The following is a 7,691-nucleotide window of genomic DNA, read 5'->3' as shown; positions in this document are numbered from 1 at the left end:
TTAAACCAAAAAAAAAAAAAAATTGTTCCTCAGACATAACTGAAAATATGTTTGATTTTCTCATCTCTATGCATATAATTGAATAATTAATAAAAAAAAAAAAAACAGAAAAACCTTTACTAAATTTGTATTATCTGTTCAAAAATCAATATCAGATTCAAGAGCTACAGTATAAAGTACTAATTGTTTCTATTATTTATTACCAATTTATTTTAAGTCAAACAATTGTTTATGAATGATGTATTGAATTAAATGTTTAATTTTAATTTATTATAATTAGGAATCTAATCTAATACATCCTTATGATTATTAATATTTATAAACATTTAAATAAACAATATCATATTTAGATATTCTTCCCAAAGTTTTATTAGAAAAGTCTGATAGTTGAAGTAAATAAAAAGATCAAATGATCATTAATCAATTAACTTCCCAATTATTATATTTATTCTGAGGAAAAAAAATTCTAAAAGATTAGTTTCTATTTAAACACTTACAATCTAATAGATTGTGTCAGTTATTTAAACTACACTATAAATTAAAATTTACAATATATACTTACTGTTTTGTAGATTCATTATCTGATTCTGTTCTAATAGAATTTATTAGATAATTTTCAATAAAATCAACTGTAGACTTCACAGTCACCTTAAAGACACATGTTAAAATCATATTAAACAAACATAAATAACTTCAAATTTAATGTCACAAATATATTCTAATTACATAACAACAATGACAGTTTTGCAATCTGACATTTCTAATAAGGTAAACAAATATGACTAATGATTATAAAAAAAAAATTAACCTTTGTCTTAGTTATATTTTCCAACTTGTGTTCACACTGACAACAAATTAGTGGTTTTTTTTGTGCATTGCTATCTTTTATTCACCATACAAAATATAATTATGATATGAAATGTTTTATGTTATATAATTTCTTTGGCAACAATATTTATAACAAATTATATTTAATGTAAAAAAAAGCTATGCAATAACTACTATAAAACAATTTAAAATAATAAATTTATCAAATTATTTGAAACACCTACAACATTTTGTTTTGTTATTTTACTATCTGTTTACAAGATTGAGTTAATCTGAGTTACAAAATTTTTGTGAAATGTAATAAATAATTAAATTATCACTGTATAAAGATTTTAATGCAATATATATAATTTACATATACGTGTCAAAACTTATGAACAGTTATCATCAGTTAAAATTTTTCAAAAAGATGATTCTAAGATAAATTTTAAAATATTTGAATTCATAAATTAAAATTTAGTTGTATTAATTTAGTAGTTTAATTTAGTTTCAAATTTCTCAAAAAAATCTCCAAATGCATTTCGCCGTTACAGCCTCATCGGTGGATCATCATCGATGAGGCATGAAATTTGAAAGTAATAAAAGAAATAGAGTTGGATGAAGTAAAGTATCTTTGTTAATTATTTGTCTGCTAATACAAATTACTCGAAATCGGTTTAAGAGAGTTTTTAATTTACTCATTTATCTTATCTAAAGATAATCTTTTATTTTTAGAAATTATATTTTTTAAAATAAGTTGTAACTGATAATGGTTTGAAAGTAAATGAAAATATTTTTCAATGAAGTAAACAGTGTTTGGTTTCCTTAAATAAGTGATTTCAATAGTTAATAAGATATAATTTAAATTGATGTCAATTTCAAGAAATAATCAATAATAATAATCCAATTTTTCATATTAATACAGTAAATATTAAAAATATTGAGATTTTTTCAAAACTATAACATATTTCAAAATAGAAGAAAACTGCCACTTAAAACTGGTTAAATTAGAATTAAAAAACACTAAACCTATAAACCAGCAAATTTTATAAAAAATGCAAACATTTTCACCTATCATCATCAGACAAACTAATCACCAAATTCTGAAACAAATGGGAGATTGCCAAACACATGTACAGAGGAAAGGTGATGTAAGATGAGAGAAATGAGGACAGAGAAGTTAAACACCTGCCTCAAGGAACATCCATCACAAAAAGATTAGTCAACACAGCATTGGCTATCTATGCCTCCAACTGGACATCAATGTGGAATTCCACAAAGTATGTCTCTTAAATAACTCTTCCAGGCAACCCTTTCTAAAACATCTTGAGCAGGTTGAAATATAAAAGACCACCTGCAAAAAAAAAAAAACACTATTAGTTTTAACAATGTTGACTCCTTCCCCATAGCATGGAAGTCATTCTTCAAACTATAAATCTTACTATCTTCCACCTCCCCATTTCTCTTGTCTTATGTCATCTCCCCTCTGCACATGTGCTTGGCAATCCTCCCGTTTGTTTCAGCATTTGGTGATTAGTTTGCTTGATGACACCCATTAAACATGGGCAAATACATTTGCATTTGTTATAAAATTTGCTGGTTTATAGGTTTAGTGTTTTTTTTAATATTTCAAAATTATCATCATCTATTTTTTTAAAAATTCGCCTATACATAAATTCTCCATATAAAATTTGAGTGCACATTAAGAAGAAAAGCAATCAAGTTGTCCTTAAGCATTTTTTACATATTTTCTAACTGCAACTTTTAATTTTTCACACATTTGTGTATTCTTCAGTCTCTTAATCAAAGTTTTATTTTATTTTTTTTGTCATTTTCTTCAAATTTTTAGTTATAGGTTATGTAGCATGTTAGTTAACTTCAACTAATTCTCTCTTTTTTGTTTTTGTGAAAAGCAAAACATGAATTAGTTATTTAATGAAAAATTGAGGTTCTAAAAGCTTCTTTCATTTTATAACACTCACCAAATAAACCATTACCAGTTCATAACCAAACAGAAAAATTTTTCTATAAACGTTTTCATCTATATGTAATAGACATCTTCAGGTATTGACAATATCGAACTAACGGCTAGTAGAATAGAATGTTTTTGAAAGTTCTGTTTAACTACGTAATTCGAATACGTTGCGTTAAAATTGAAAATATGTAAAATATTTAAAACATATCCGAATAAATAATTGATTTCACGTAGATCATGATGAAAATATCCTCCATAATTTAAAATATCTTTGATGCGCGTTTCAATCATTGGGATCTAATTCAAATATGGCACGCCATGCTGCAGAAAGCGTATCGGTTTCTTTGAAATTAATACCGACCCCTTTTCTAATTGCCTTATATATCTACAGCAATTCGAGGTACTTGAAACATGCATCAAAGATATTTTAAATTACGGAGGATATTTACGTCATGATCTACGTGAAATCAATTATTTATTCGGATATGTTTTAAATATTTTACATATTTTCAATTTTAACACAACGTATTTGAATTACGTAATTAAACGGAACTTTCAAAAACATTCTATTCTACTAGCTGTTAGTTCAATATCTTCAATACCTGAGGATGTCTATTACATATAGATGAAAACATTCGTAGAAAGAATTTTTCTGTTTGGTTATGAACTGGTAATGGTTTATTTGGTGAGTGTTATATAATTAAGTATCCAGCTTCTTTCATTTTATAAATTCATTTTATTCATTAGTTTATTTTATTTTATTTAAAAATTAAAATATATTTGTCAATTTTAAAAAATTTGAAAATATTTAATGATTTATGGAAAAAACTTATTTTGAAACATTATTTTTGAATGATATCACATTATTCCAAATTTAATTATCTAATTAATTAAATATATTAATTTCATTGTTGCTAGACCACAATAATTAAAATATATTGATCTTTATTACAAAAAAGTCATCTTGTGTAATTCAACTACATATCAGTGAAATATCAAAGTCAAATTTTTATTTTTAAATACTGCACATTTTTTTTTAAGAATAATGTATATTCTTAAAAAAAATGTAGGCATACATCAAGAGAAAACAAAAGACTTCATCAGATTTACACATTATGAAAATAAAAACATTTACCTATATACCAATGAATCAATCTAAAATAATTTTTTCATACTGTGAAATGAGAACCAGAAAATTCTACCTACATTTTCTTTTATTTTAGTCTGTTTGGAAAATCATCTTTCTGTTAACAGAAAATTTTGTCAATTTATTAGTAGAGGAATAGAAGAAAATTTTTGGCATAAAAGTTTGGTTCTAATCTGCAAAAGTTGGCAAAACTTTGAATTATTCTGCTGTAAAATTGTCTTTAAGTCAAATAGCACTCTTTGTTCTCATCTCATATATTAAAGTTCATCTAAAATTTCATATGTTTGTTATTAGAACTCTCATTTTATTCCAGATAAAATTTTCTGTTTCTTGAAGTATACAAAGTCCTATCATTCACCAACATGTTCAAACAGGCACAATATAAAATGAGTAAATGAAAATGAGAATGATGTTTACCATTCTCATTTTCAATGACATTTTGTTTACTCATTCTATTTAACATATAATTCATTTAGGCTTCCTTCTTTATTTTGTCCTAAATTTATTGGTTTGACAATTACAATTTAACATTAATAAATATATACAATAATAAACAAAGCCAAACTTCTAAAGATAAACCAAGATACTTTGATCTAAAGAAAGGAAGATAATTTCTAATTATCTTCCTTTATTAGATTAATTTGGAAGAACTTAATTTTAAATTTAATTAATGCTTAAATATTAGAAAATAATTAAATTCTAATTATTAATATTTAAACATAGGTGACAGCATCTATCTATCTTTAGACTAATTTAATTTAAAAATTTAATAAAAATAAATCAGATATAACTTGACTAATTAACATTGGTAACCATCAAAGTATATTTTCCTGTTTATTATTTATGCTGTTTAATTGACATCATAAATTTGTTTCATATTTTAATAAAATTCATTTTAAAGAAAATTTCTGAAACTTCAAGTAAAAATAAGAAATCTATTTTAATAATTTTTAATTTTATTGTTATTTCTGATTTGTGTATCACTTATTGGTTTCATTTTAAGCTTCACAATTTTTAATAAGAATCTAAATATTTAATTTATTCCACTACTCCATTTTTAGCAAAACAGCATAATTTAATACATCAATTATATCACAGAAATTAAATTGCTATAATTGCTGCAAAATAATAATAAAAAAAATTTACAGTATTAAGTGTTTTACTTTCTTAATTTAAAGAGTAATAGATTCATATATTTCAGAATAAAATGATTTTATTGAATTTAACTTACATTATCTTCTTTTTCACTAAATTCTTGTTTTTCAGATTCAATAGCTGAGTAATTACTTCTAAACAGATCAAAACATAATAATCTATATTCCAATAAAAATTCATAAAAATTTTTACAAAATAAAAAGTTGTAAAAGTTAAACAATTGTCTGTGATGGCAATCTTAAGCAAATTAAAAGTAAATATAAATTATTTTATTGAAAAAGCTTTTTATTTTCTTGATATGTAAACTGTTTTACAATAAGATTATAAAACCATTTACCTTGCTTTATTTCTCAAACTTGAAATCTTTTTGCAAAGTTCATCATCTAATTTTTGGTAACTTCTAATTTTATTATCTATATGTTTGTAATATTTATCTACAAGAATATATTTATGATGCAACTCTTTCCATTTTGCAGTCAGTTCATTAATATTTTCTTCTATTAAATAAAAACAGAATGTTATAAAAAATAAGTAATTTTATTTATATTTCGGTATTTTTAATCCTCAAGTTGCAAACTAATTTTTTAAGCTTATTTCCTTATTTCTTAGATAGTCTTCATTTGCACTTTTAAAAACTCTTGTAAATAAAATAAAAATATAACATTTATGGTAAAAATGTCAATAAAAATTATTACAAATGAATAATTTTGATTTGACAAATACATTCAAAGTATGTTTTTTCTAATAAAATTAAACTTCTTGTGAAATACACTATGAAAAACAAAACTTTTTAATTGTCTTTACTGAGAAAAAAGCCTAGGGTAATTTTGTTGCCAATTTAGTAATGAGAAATAGTTTTAAAATTCTATATTCAAAAATAATGATTCTATTATTTTTGAATATAGAATTTCTTGTATTATATNTACTTATATTTTATGGTTAGTAACAAGTGTTACCAATTTATGAAATGAAAGAAATGTTAATTGATATCAGATATAAATGTTCTCAAATCCAATAAAATGTTTCATGACATAGGTCTAACACAGTAGTTCTGAAAGTAAACTGTGTTCCACAGACCTGTGGGGACCATTTTTGCTTTTATTTTATTACTTAACAAATATTTTAAAATATTATTTAAACTTATTTAAAGTTAAAATTAAGTATTTAAATATTTTAAATGAAGTGTAATAAATTTGTATATTATTGGGCTGCAATTTGAAAAAATTGTAGACCTATATATTCCCATTGTTGTCTGTCTATCCAGTCTTCCTTAATCTCAAGAGTGGTGTTTACATGAAAGTTGAAACCAGATATGAAAAGCTTAGTGGTATGAGGCCTCAATTAACTATATATGAACTTCCGATGCAAACTGGAAGTCACATTATTTCAATTCAAAACTTTCCCAAATGGAGTTAGATAGATGACTGGCATGACTCTTGCGAGCATGATATTAAAAGTATGATGTATAGGAGCAAGCCACTACAGTATTAATTTGAGATGGAGAACATATATTTTAAATTAAATTAATTAAAAATATGATTAAGAATTGCAGCCTGGCATTATGACAATGTTACAATAAATAATTGCTCATATTTAAAATGTTATATTTTAATGGTGTTTTGGAAAATAAAAAAGTTGGTTCTTTTTATTAAATTTTAATTTATTGACAAGACTATGTCTTGTTTATAAAATCATACTACTGGTTTATGTTACCAGCTTAGAGATATGAAGGAGTACTGTACATGTCAAGAGTTGATATTTGGCACAGAATATTAGGTACCCAAATCATTTGCACATAAAAAAAATCCAGACTTGTAGGTAGTCAGAGGACCAAGAACCAAGTCAAAATAAAATGTACGTTTCCTGCCCTTTTTCTTTTCAAACAAGCAACAATCGACACTGTAGAAACTCGGATCAAGAAACGACCAGTAGTTTTGAATCTACGATCGCTGATTGGCCAGTGATCATTGTACGATTGGAAGATGTCTGATAATACTACAAAACGCTGATTGGTTGATCAGCGTTTTCTTCAATCCGTATAAAAAGATTGGGTTTAGGCAGGAGAGCTAAGTTGGTCTGACTTCACTGAAGTACGCCGAAGTTTGTCTAAGTTTGCCTAAGCTCGTCTAAGTCAAGTTAGTTGCTAAAATGATCTTGTTGAAGAAGGTGGTTTCATCTCGCCAAGCTGTAATGAATGTCTGAAGGGATATATATATAACTACATCTGAGGAATACATCACAAGGTGACCTTTTTGATGGACCTGTAGTGGATTACTTGACTTTTGGACTCTGATTTATTTTGTGTGTGAAAAGCTACTTTGCAAATCTTAAACGTTGTCATTTGTAGTTCTTGTGAACATCATAAGTATATGTAAATCTTATTTGTTGTTATAAACGTTTTGTGAACTGTGATTAGTGTGATTTCGGAATTTGACTGGTTCCTTATATCAAAACGTTCAAAATTTCATCCTCTACAATCCCCCAAATTTTTAAAACGTCATTCTAATACACCCTGTATATTATTTATATAACTAGCTTACCCGTCGCGCATTGCTGCGATCTCAGAAGAAACGAAATTCAAGCAAACTCGTTATAATAAAATTCAAT

At 25.2% G+C, this 7,691-nt stretch overlaps 1 long non-coding RNA gene across 1 annotated transcript; it reads right to left on the bottom strand.

Moving 5' to 3' along the window:
- Window positions 1-547: 547 nt before the first annotated feature.
- On the bottom strand, window positions 548-5,776 carry LOC111631929. The gene is made up of 3 exons (XR_002757779.1): window positions 5,422-5,776; window positions 5,161-5,218; window positions 548-648 (listed from the first exon to the last, which is right to left on the bottom strand). It is a non-coding gene; the product is annotated as an uncharacterized LOC111631929 (long non-coding RNA).
- Between the last annotated feature and the right edge of the window lie 1,915 nt (window positions 5,777-7,691).

This window comes from Centruroides sculpturatus, unplaced genomic scaffold (genome assembly GCF_000671375.1).
Source record: "Centruroides sculpturatus isolate CEXI.00-Female unplaced genomic scaffold, Cexi_2.0 scaffold802, whole genome shotgun sequence".
Classification (NCBI taxonomy): Eukaryota; Metazoa; Arthropoda; class Arachnida; order Scorpiones; family Buthidae; genus Centruroides; species Centruroides sculpturatus.
The sequence above is the reverse complement of the archived record's forward strand: the minus strand, read 5'-3'. Positions and strand labels throughout refer to the sequence as shown.